Raw genomic sequence first — 11,098 nt, 5'->3', positions numbered from 1 at the left:
AGTGTTAACTTAGACCCTTTAAAGTCTTCAGAGTAAAAGTAGTATAAGTTTGTGTGGGAAAATAATCAATGTTCTTAATTGTTATATGCTTAATTGTTAAAGTTATAATGTGGCGGGAGAATGGCACCAACATGTGGGGGAAAGGACAATCCCTAACTTCCTAATTGTGGTGGTGACTCCCTAATTTGAACTTAAAGTGAAACAAATTCATCAATGCTAGGGGGAAAGGACAATTACATCCAAAAAGACTTCCTACGCGGAGATGAAATAAAAAAAATTTTGCAGCACTGCTTAGGGTGATTTTGAATCTAGGGGAAAGGACAAATACATCCAAAAAGACTTCCTATGAGGATAGATAGCCCCTAAGCATTTGCAGCCCCTTTGTGCTTAATTGTTAATTTAATTTAATTTTAACTTAAATTCCCATCACTCTTATATGAAATGAAGAAAGGACTTTTCTCGGTTACTTTAGCATTAAGGATAGAACCTGTTCCTCATAATATCTGTCTTATACAGGAGCAAGAAAAAGGTTGGACTGCACACACACACACTCACTTGAGACTTGATGTTGGGTTGAATAGGTTCACGAGGAATGTTTGAAATTGTGATTAGTGTACTTGAAACAAAACCTTCAATGAGACTTGTGTTTTCAATTACATTGCCATGATTAATCTTTTGTTGCTGCTAATGTCTATTGCCTTTTGCTTGAGGACAAGCAAAGATTCAAGTGTGGGGGAGTTTGATGAGTCTATATTTAGTCTATTTTTATGCATTATTTAGTTTCGTTTTAATTAGATTTAGTTTTATTTTATTTAAATATTATTTCCTTTTTGAGATAGTTTACTACAAATTGCATATTTTATATTTTAGGAACGAATATATGATGGAAGGTGTCTTGGAACAAAAGAAAGCAGTCTGGAGCTGATTTGGAGCAAAAATACGAAAGATTCGGAACAAAAATATAAAGCCCCCAAGTCAGAAGCTTGGCACGGCCCGTGCCAATATGTGGCACGGCCGTACCACCTCACAGAAGGCCTTTTGCTGCTTTTTCTTCGGGCCTAAGTTACTCTGTTGTAGTTTTACTGATTAGCCCTTATAGTTGCTTAGATTTTAAGTCAATTGTAAAGCTATAAATAGAGTAGCACTCCATCATAAACATTCATCTTTTGTTCTTGGAATAAAAGTTCACTTTTATATTATTGTTCTTTTATATTACTGTTTTCTCTCTTCTTCCCCCATGTCTACAATGAACGTTAGTGAGTAGACTTCTTTGTCTTGGGATTGTTGGAAAAGTCTAATGACATAATCCTAACAAACCAAGCTTTAACCCTAATTCTATGTAGCCGTACTTTCTAATTTAGATTCACCGTTTTAACATGAATTAACAATTATCAAACTGTGGAAGCGAAAGCGGAGGGTTTGATAATTGTTAATCCATTATCCCAAACATCAATTCATAAAGCGAGAGCGGAGCTTTGATGTTGGAACAAGTGAATCTAGACAATAATTGCAAGACAGTGAAATAGTCCTTGCAATTACTGAGACACAGGTAGTTTCAATCCTTATAAGCATCTTCTAGTAATCAAGTCAGCGAAATAGGCTTGGTTACTAGAAGTAAACTCTCACCAGACTTTCATCGGAAAGGTGAGGGGCTAAAGGGAAACCGGTCTTAAGAAATTACGGTGTAAACCATGGAATTAGAAGTTAAAGTCTTGTCTAGTGAAAGATTTGTTATTATGACAAACCAATAATCCCAAGGCTCTTTTATTATTATTGTTATTTACCTTCAGCAATTAAACCCCTTTTTATAAGCTTTCTTCTCTTCTAATCATTCTCTAAAAGTTGATTGAATTCACAACTCCCTAGCGGAACGATACTCTTTCTTACTACTATTACTTCGATAGGCCGTGCACTTGCGGTTTGGCCCTATCAATGCAATCACCAACAAAATCACCATCACTTAACATATATGCATTCACCGACCATATCACAATCAATTAACATATATGTATTCACCAACAATATCACAGTCAATCAACATATATGTATTCACCAACCATATCACAATCAATCAACATATATGTTTTCACCAACCTCGACTTTATCATATAATTCAACAACATCATATTATTTCTCACAATTCAAGTGAGGAGAAAATACACCAGACTATGATAAACATCATATTCAACACCTAGCAATCATTCGCATATCTTCATATAATCATAACAAACTATCCACAAAAGATTTGTCAAGTATTTGGTCTTAAAGATTATTTTCGACAAAGTTCGTCTAACATTTTACAACTTTAAAACAATTGAGACAATTGAGTCAAAACTTAGCAAACAAGTTCTAGTGCCTCAACTATGTATACACTTAAATCACATATGAGTGTAGTAGCGTATACATGTGCGTTTCACCGGCCAATACCGATAAATCCCAAAAATTCACCTAAGTTCATCTCATGGTATCATCTTGCAAGACCAATTAATTTTCAAAATGAAACCAAATTAAATCACTCCTAAACATCACAACTTCATGTTTACATACTCATATATTCACTATAAAGACTTCTTAAAACTCAATATAAATTTTGAAGATGTTTCATGATTTAGTGAAAAAGTTATGACAAGCTTTCATGAAAAATGCCGCATGACCTATGTGTAGTAATTTGGTTATAAATCAAGTTCTATAAAACATATTGAAGTGGAACCAAAGCCATTGGAAAGATGACATCCATATCTAAAACGTTTATGTTTACAACTAAGGCTGAATCGATTCACATCTTGTTTGAATCGATTCAAACAAGTCAGAGAGAAAAATGAGACGATTCAAAACTGTCTGAATCGATTCAAATCTGCCCAGATGCAGATTGGTATGATTCAAACCTTTATGAATCGACTCAATGGCATGGAAAACATATTTTGAGCTATGGGGTCATTTCCAAATCATCCCAAAAATCCCTATTTTGATCCCCAACATACCTAAAACGATAAAAATCATTTTCCAAAGTTTGAATGCATCAATTAGACTCTTTTTGCAACAATACTAAGCAACTTACATACAACAACACATATGACACACTCAATTCATGAAATGAAATTATCAACCACTCTCAACAACAAACACAACTCACAATCATGAATTCAACCACAATTCAACAACACAATATCACAATTCATCAATTTGAGCAAAATTCACAAAGTACCCATTTATATATAACATGAACATGCAAATTCATCATCAACAACTCAATTATCATCAAACTCACATACCCAAACATAGCACTAAAACAAAAGCACGAATTTCAACAATTAAGTTCACAATAATCACTTATCTCAATTAAGCACTTTTGAATTTGAGAAGAAAAAGAGATTATACAAGGATTATGAATGAAAACTAGCCCCCTTACCTCAATTGACAATAATCCTAGCAATAGCTTCAATTTACCACCTAGAATCTCTACAACCTCTTGATTCTTCAAGCTTCCTCTTCTAACCCTCTTCTTTCTCTTCCTCTTGCTCTTTCTCTCTCTACCTCTCTCAAATTCTTATGAAATGAATGTGAACCCTATTTTTCTACAAAGACTAGAGCTTAAATAGTGTCCACACTAATGGGCTTAACCCTTAAAAAATCTTAATGGGCCTAAGACCCTCAATGACTAATCCACAAAGTATTTACTCGCTTACGGCTAAAAGTTATCGAATAGTTACTGCTCATAGCTAACTACCATAACTACACTAGTAACTTAGTAAGATAATGATTCTCACTCGAAACACTAAAAATAATCCTCACAAAGAAATTACTAATTTACCCTTGCTCACACAATGACCAAAATATCCCTCAGTCCAAAATGACTAAAATACCCTTCTAACACCGAATTCTAATAATCTGAACCAAAATACACACAGAGGCAATTAATCACTTATAAGCACGTATAAACACATATAAAAACAATTAAAATAAATCTAACGAAAATTGGGCTGTTACAGTTGAAGCTTCCGTGAAAGTTGAGGCTTTACGTGTGAATTATGGTGTGTCCAAACTTTGTGTCAACGAAGTGGACACAGCTCAATTCTTTTCAAGCCAAGTTACATGGAAAGATAAAGAGGAATTGCTCAGTTGGGTACATTGACAAGCAAATAGAGCTGGATTTACGGTTGTCATATAAACATCTTGTGCAATAAGGAATCCAATGTTGGAGTTGTTTTGTGAAAGGAGTGGCGAGCACAAAGTACCGAAGAAAAAATTGAAACATGAAGCAACGGGATCAAGAAAATGTGAGTGTTTGTCAAGGTGCGTGGATATGTTAGTAAGGAATTAAATGCTTGGAAGTTGGCTATTCTTAATGGAATTCACAACCATGAGATGTTGTCATATTTAGAAGGCACCTTCTTGTGGAAAGATTAATGGAGGATGACAAGAAGATTTTACGTGACTTGACCATGAGTTGGGTAAAACTAAAAAATATTTTGACAAATTTGAAGGAAAAAAGACAAGAGTGCATGACAAATATAAATCAAGTATACAATAAACGTCATAAATTCAAAAAGGCAATAAGAGGTGACAAGACGGAGATGCAGTATCTAGTGTCAAAGTTGGAAGAGTCCAAATATGTTTATTTCATAAGAGAAAAATGTGAGAGTGATATTATTCACGACATATTTTTGGCCCATCCATAGTCGGTTAAGTTGTTTAACAATTTCCTGACTGTTTTGATCATGGATTCCACGTACAAAACCAACTTATACAGAATGTCATTGTTTGAGATAGTTGGAGTCACCTCAACTTATATGACATATTCGGTTACTTTTTCATTATGACGGCTGAGAAGAAGGATAACTTTACTTTGGTTTTACAGATGTTGCTTAAACTTCTTAAGTCAAATAGTGATTTTCCTAAGGTGGATGTGACTGAGAGGGATACAACTTTGATGAATGTTGTAGCAACTGTTCTCCCTGAAACTAGTGCAATACTTTGTTATTTTCATGTTGGAAGAAATGTTAGAGAAAAATGCATCACAAATTGTATAGTGAAATGAAAGGTTGTCAAAGTGAATAGGAAAGAGAAACTTGTGAACGAGGTGAAGCCAAGTGATATAGTTGAGACCATATTTAGAGCATGGGAAAATGTGATTGAATCTCTTACTCAATATTCATATGCAAGTGCGTTAAATCAATTCCAAGATGTTTGTAAACAAATTCCAAAGTTTCTTGACTGTGTTCAAAGTACCATTTTGGAAACTGTTAAGAAAAAAATAGTGTGGGCATGGACAGACCGTGTCTTTTATCATGGGTGCATAACCACCAACAGAGTTGAAGAGGCTTATGGTAGAGTGAAGAAATACTTGAGCACTAGTGTGGATGATTTGGGTACTTGTTGGGAAAAAAATACATGAGATATTGGTAATCCAGTTAACTGAGATACAAACATCATCTGGTAGGAGTTGTACTGTCTTGGAACATAAATACAAAGACATCATTTTATACCCTGGGTTGGGGAATGTGTATAGAGTTGCCTTGAACTATATTTTTGTGGAAGCAGAGCATGTCAAGGAAACCTTGTGTATGGATAAGAAAATTTGTGGTTGTGTGATAAGAACATCGTATGGGCTACCTTATGCATGCATTATTGCTATGAAAATCCGTCACAACAAAGCCTTTTCGATTAGAAGAGATATCCTGTCATTGGCAAAGGTTATTTATGGGTCAAGAAAGTAATGAAGAATTTTTTTTGCTGCATAGGAGTGGAGTGGTATTCAGGAACGTCTCCAAAAAATCCCTTACTATATGAAACTACAAATCAAAGAGGTTTTGCGTCAGTTAGCGTTTCCTGAAGCCACGATGATGTCTCCACAATCAAGAAAGGTACCAACCAAAGGACCCAAAAAAGTCATGTATTTTTTCAGTTTCTAGATAGTCAATCTTCACCAAAAAAAGTCTTCATTACCTTAAAGAAAAGGTGCTCGTATAGGCAATTAACCACGCTCCTCGGGTCCAACGTCTGCTTGGGTTCCAAATCCTATCTCCAACTCCTTATGATCCATCTAGTCCTATTCATTACATATCAAAATTCATGAGACCATTGTTTTATCTTGGTTTTTCGGGTGTCAAACATTGATTAAGTTTGAACCTTTTTAACCTTTGATATCTCATTTTTTCTTGGGAAGGGAAAAAATAAGCAAAACCCTTGAGAATCGAGGTCCGGGAGTTGTTTTCGCTACGGGAAGGTGTTAGGCACCCATAACGACTATAGTAACCTATAGGAACCGTCTTTACTTTCTACGCGCGCGCTTTATTTTTAAATGCTATTTGAAAAATGATATTTACACCTACGAGTTTACTAAGTGAAGAATTGGAGGGAGAAGAAGATGTTTGAATTTTGTTTTATTTGAATTGAAGGAATATTGGTTCCTTGCCTACGTACCCTTTTGAGGGATCAAATCCACCGTAGTTCTCTTCCAAAAAATGTTTTTGTTTTTGTTGGTTGATTTTAAGTTTGAAAATTGGAATTTTGAAGAATGGGAGAAAGAGGCCTCAAGGGCATAAGATTGTGAAAATATGAGGTTGAATTAGTCATTTTGCAAAAAAAGTCTAAGTATGATTAAGAATTCATTAAAATTTTATTTAAGAAAAGAAAAGGAGAATTCAATGGGATTTGATCCCAAGGTTTATTTAGAAAATGATTTGAGTGACGTTGTTCATAATTTTTGGAAAAGAGAGTTTTTTCTAAGTTTCAAATCTCCTAAACATACATCTAAGCATACATATCCTAAACATACATCTAAAAATATCTATGTGAGGTGTGTGCATGTGTCGGTGCTTGTGTCGGTGTACATCATTAGAGTCCATTGTCCTTTACATCATTGGCCTAGATACATGCTATGGTCTTGCAAGAATTTAAAATTGCATGAAGTAAAATACAAAATTCCTAGGTCTTTACATACTAAGTTTTCGTAAGAAATATAAATTGCAAGAAAATTAAGCTAGAATATGAGATGAGATGAGCTTATGGAATGCATGAAACATGAAATAAAAGGGGTTAGTAGCAGAAGACATAATAGAATGGAAATCATAAGCAAAAGAAACACTAAAAAACTTGACAAAAAGTAATAAAACTCTTAACCCAAAAAGTAGCAAAATATGCCTAGAGTTTACCATAACATCAAGGCAATTATATGACCTATAATCCCCATATCATGACGATTTTCAAAGGGTTCATTTCAGCCATGACATAAGAATCACCAAGAAATATCAAGCCAAGAGTTATGACATATTCATAGCCATATTTTTACACTTTATTTTCACAAACAAATGTTCACATGACTTGTAAAACAAGTAACTAACCACACATATTCACATACAGCAAGAAACACATCCAAACAGTGACAAATCAATCCCCAATCCACACATCCCAACTCACAAGTATACACTAAAAATTGGAATCAAAATTATGCATATTTTCACAAGTTCTTAACCTAAAATTCAAGAAATAAAGCAACACACAACACAATATTTCTTTTATCCATTTTTGTATGTCAAAATATTCTAAGTAACAAGTTTTAAGTGTCAAAACTACTTGCAAGGAAGTTCACAAAATTTTTAGAAGCTTTCAACAAGATTTTTTAACAAAGGATAAAAAAGAATTGAATTAACAAAGCACCAATTATTTTCATGTATTTTCATCAAGATTAATATGTAAAACACATCAAAATTTATTGAAAATAACAAGAAAATATTGAACAAATTTTTTAGGAATTTTATCAAAGTTTTTAGGCAAACAGTGGTGCAAACAGCAAGAAACAGTGTGCATATAGCAAGAAAATAAGGAGAAAGTAGTAACAAAAGTCCAGGCCCAAACACACAAGATCCACATCCAAACAGAAAGCATCAGGGACCGTAGGATTGATCCAATTGGATCAACCCTTGATCCAACGATCAAGAAGGCAAAGGAACATGGAATGAATGTGGTCATGCGCGCATAGGATAAAACAACACAACAAGTAGTAACAAAGAGAAGCTTTTCACGTGTAAGAAAATAAACACAACACCAAAGCTTTCTCTCTCTAAAGCCAAACGTTTTGCTCCCTCTCTCTCTACATGACGGCTTCATCTTCCTCACAAAGCCTCGCCGGAAACTTCATAGAGCTCGCCGGAATCTTCAAAGATTCGCCGGAAAATTCATAACTCCGGCGACACTTCCGGATTCCGGCGAGCTCCGATTCAAATTTTTTTTACGCTTTTAAAACCAGATCGTTATCCTCTTTTCGAATATGAACTCGGAAACATTCAAAACACAATCAATCCACCTAAATCTAAAGCCACAGCCGCGCAAATTTGAGGCAAAAGAATGGAATAAAAAGCTTGGATCAAGAACAATACCGTGATGCTTGACGAAGCTTTGAATGGCTCCGGATTCTTCTTATGTATTCGGATTTGGTGTTGTTTCTCTTCTCCCTTTGCTCCGATTGGATTCCTTTCCTTCGTCCGATTCCGGTTCGTCGTTAATGGAATTGATTGAAGGTTGTTGTTTATGGATGTGATTTTTGTGGAGTTGAAGGTTTGTGTTGATGAGTGTTTTGGGTGAATCCGTGAATTTGGTAATGGATTTGTGGAGGTTTGAGGTTAATTGTGGTGGTTGAAGTTTGTTAGAGATGAAGATTGTGGTGGTTATGGAGGTTTTGTGGTGAATTTTAATGGTGGATGAAGAAGATTGTGGTGGTTGGAGAGAGGTTAGAGATGAGGTTGTGGTGGTTAGAGAGAGGTTGAAGATGAAGTTGTGGTGGTAGATGTAACACCCCGTTCTCCCAACAACGTAATATTAATTATTATAATCAGAGTAAACTATACAACGGAGTGTCACACTGCTAATCAAAATTTCATAAATAGAAATATCTATTTATTTAAATCCAACATTTAGAATATCTTAATAAACTGCAGCGGAATAATTCTTTAAAAATATAATTTCAACCAAAATTCAACATCAATGAAAATCTTGGCACAAAGGCCCCAACATAATTCAACTTTATTTTCAACAACGATAAACTCTAATAGCAAGTCTTTTCCCAAAATATGTGATACATAAAAGAAATGAGAAGACATTCGCAACGATTTCCCCATCCTAGTATGTATCAGAGCCCTAGACACTGAGCCGACCAAACCTACAAGTCATCAGTACCTGCACATTACCCACGGTCGAGGCAACATATACGCAGAAGGGGTGAGAAACTTATCCAATAATAATAATATATAATTCATCAAATTAATGAAAACAACAAGCATATCACAATAGACATCATTAATAATGTATATAAATAAGCACATAAGCAACGACATAATTATTTTCAGCAACAAGGTACAGCAGCAACAACAACAACAACAAAGTTATCACAACGACACCGACAACTCGACAATGCGACAACGACAACAACTCGACAATGCTACAACGACAACAACAACTCGACAATGCTACGACAACAACAACTAATGCATCATGCAGGTGGTACCAATCTACGCGCGTTGAATGCTAAGCATTCCAGGGCATAAGCCCCCAACAAATTGGATGGTTAAAGCATCCCAGGGCATAAGCCCCCAACAGGTGAATGATAAACATTCCAGGGCATAAGCCCCCAACGGGTGAATGATAAACATTCCAGGGCATGAGCCCCCAACATATGTGAGTATGCAAATGGACTCAACTTGTGTATATCAACATACAACTCCAACAACGACTACAACAACAACATATGTGCCTACAACAATTATGACACACTCCCCAACTTAGACATTAGATGATACAACAACGTCAACAACGGAGGACAACAACATAGCATATATATAAAATCAATTACATTCATCTCAAGGTTCAAAACATCCTTCAAAAGCAATTAAGTTTTGATCAATATCACATAATCCAAATACTCATAAAACATCTCAACTAAGTCCCTAACACTTAAGTTTGAAGTTGGGAAACCAACCATAAGTTTTGGACTAACTTGGGAATAGTTATTCTAAGTTTTCTTAAAATTTTCTGAAGACCCACCGGGACTATTTTTATCATAACTCAAAATCTACAAATCTTTTCCACTCCAAACCAAGGCCATTATAAAGCTAACTTAATTATCTACAACTTTCATGTTTACATCAAAAGCTAATTCAAAACAGAAATGGGTGAAAAAGCACAAAAAACGCAGAAACCGAAGTTCTGTCAGTACGAAGGAAACAGAACGTTGGCACGGCCCGTGCCATGCACGGCACGGCCGTGCTCGATTGACAGCACAGCTTTTTCTTCGTTTTTTCCGTTTTCACCATTTTGCGCATAAAATTCAAACCGTTAAGCGGATTTCAGTGCCGTTTTCGCCTACACGCTCCTGACATTTCCCTCTATCATAATCTACAGAAACATTCAATTTTCCACCACTCAAAAAAAATCGATTTTTCCAAACCTCACATAATCACTTGTCTGTAGAACATTCAGACACCGACGTTTCAATCGAAAGTCCCAATTTTCAATCCTTGATTACCCAAAATACGTTTCAACAGAAGTTTTCAGGTTCAATTAGGCAATATAGCAATCAAATAACATAGAAACATGCATCAACAACACAATTCATCATATTATAGCAATTAACCTAAAACTTTCTAACCCTAATACCAAAACACCACAATCATCAAAAATCAGAATTATACATATTATTAGTGAAAGGAATCCCACCCTTACCTTAGTTTAGATGAATCAAAAGCTTACAGAATCGATCCTCCTCTTCTCTTTGCCTCTTCTAGGTTTTCTCTTCTTCTCCCAAAACTTTTGTTTTCTTTTGTACGTGAAAAATGTTTCTGCCTTCTCTCTATTCTATTTCCCAATAAACATAACCTCTCCTTTATTTTTCTTAACTCCCTTAAACTAACATAATTACTAATTAACTCCCATTAACCAAGATATTAATATTTTACTCCTATTTTTATTTCTCCTAATATTTCCACAAATAATAAATTCATATTCATTTAAATAATATACAACCACATAAATCATATATTTCACATAAAATCACATATAGATATAACAAATAAAATTATATAAAAATACTCACACATCTACTAAA

General features: G+C 34.8%; 1 long non-coding RNA gene across 1 annotated transcript; it reads right to left on the bottom strand.

The window, feature by feature from the left end:
- Positions 1 to 8,894: 8,894 nt before the first annotated feature.
- LOC146937571 (uncharacterized) lies at positions 8,895 to 10,794 on the bottom strand. The gene is made up of 2 exons (XR_015033294.1): positions 10,717 to 10,794; positions 8,895 to 9,174 (listed from the first exon to the last, which is right to left on the bottom strand). It is a non-coding gene; the product is annotated as an uncharacterized LOC146937571 (long non-coding RNA).
- Positions 10,795 to 11,098: the final 304 nt, after the last annotated feature.

This window comes from Medicago sativa, chromosome 3 (genome assembly GCF_051527215.1).
Source record: "Medicago sativa cultivar Bolivia chromosome 3, Bolivia_mono, whole genome shotgun sequence".
NCBI lineage: Eukaryota > Viridiplantae > Streptophyta > Magnoliopsida > Fabales > Fabaceae > Medicago > Medicago sativa.
Note: the sequence above shows the minus strand (reverse complement) of the source record. Positions and strands in the feature narration are given on the sequence as shown.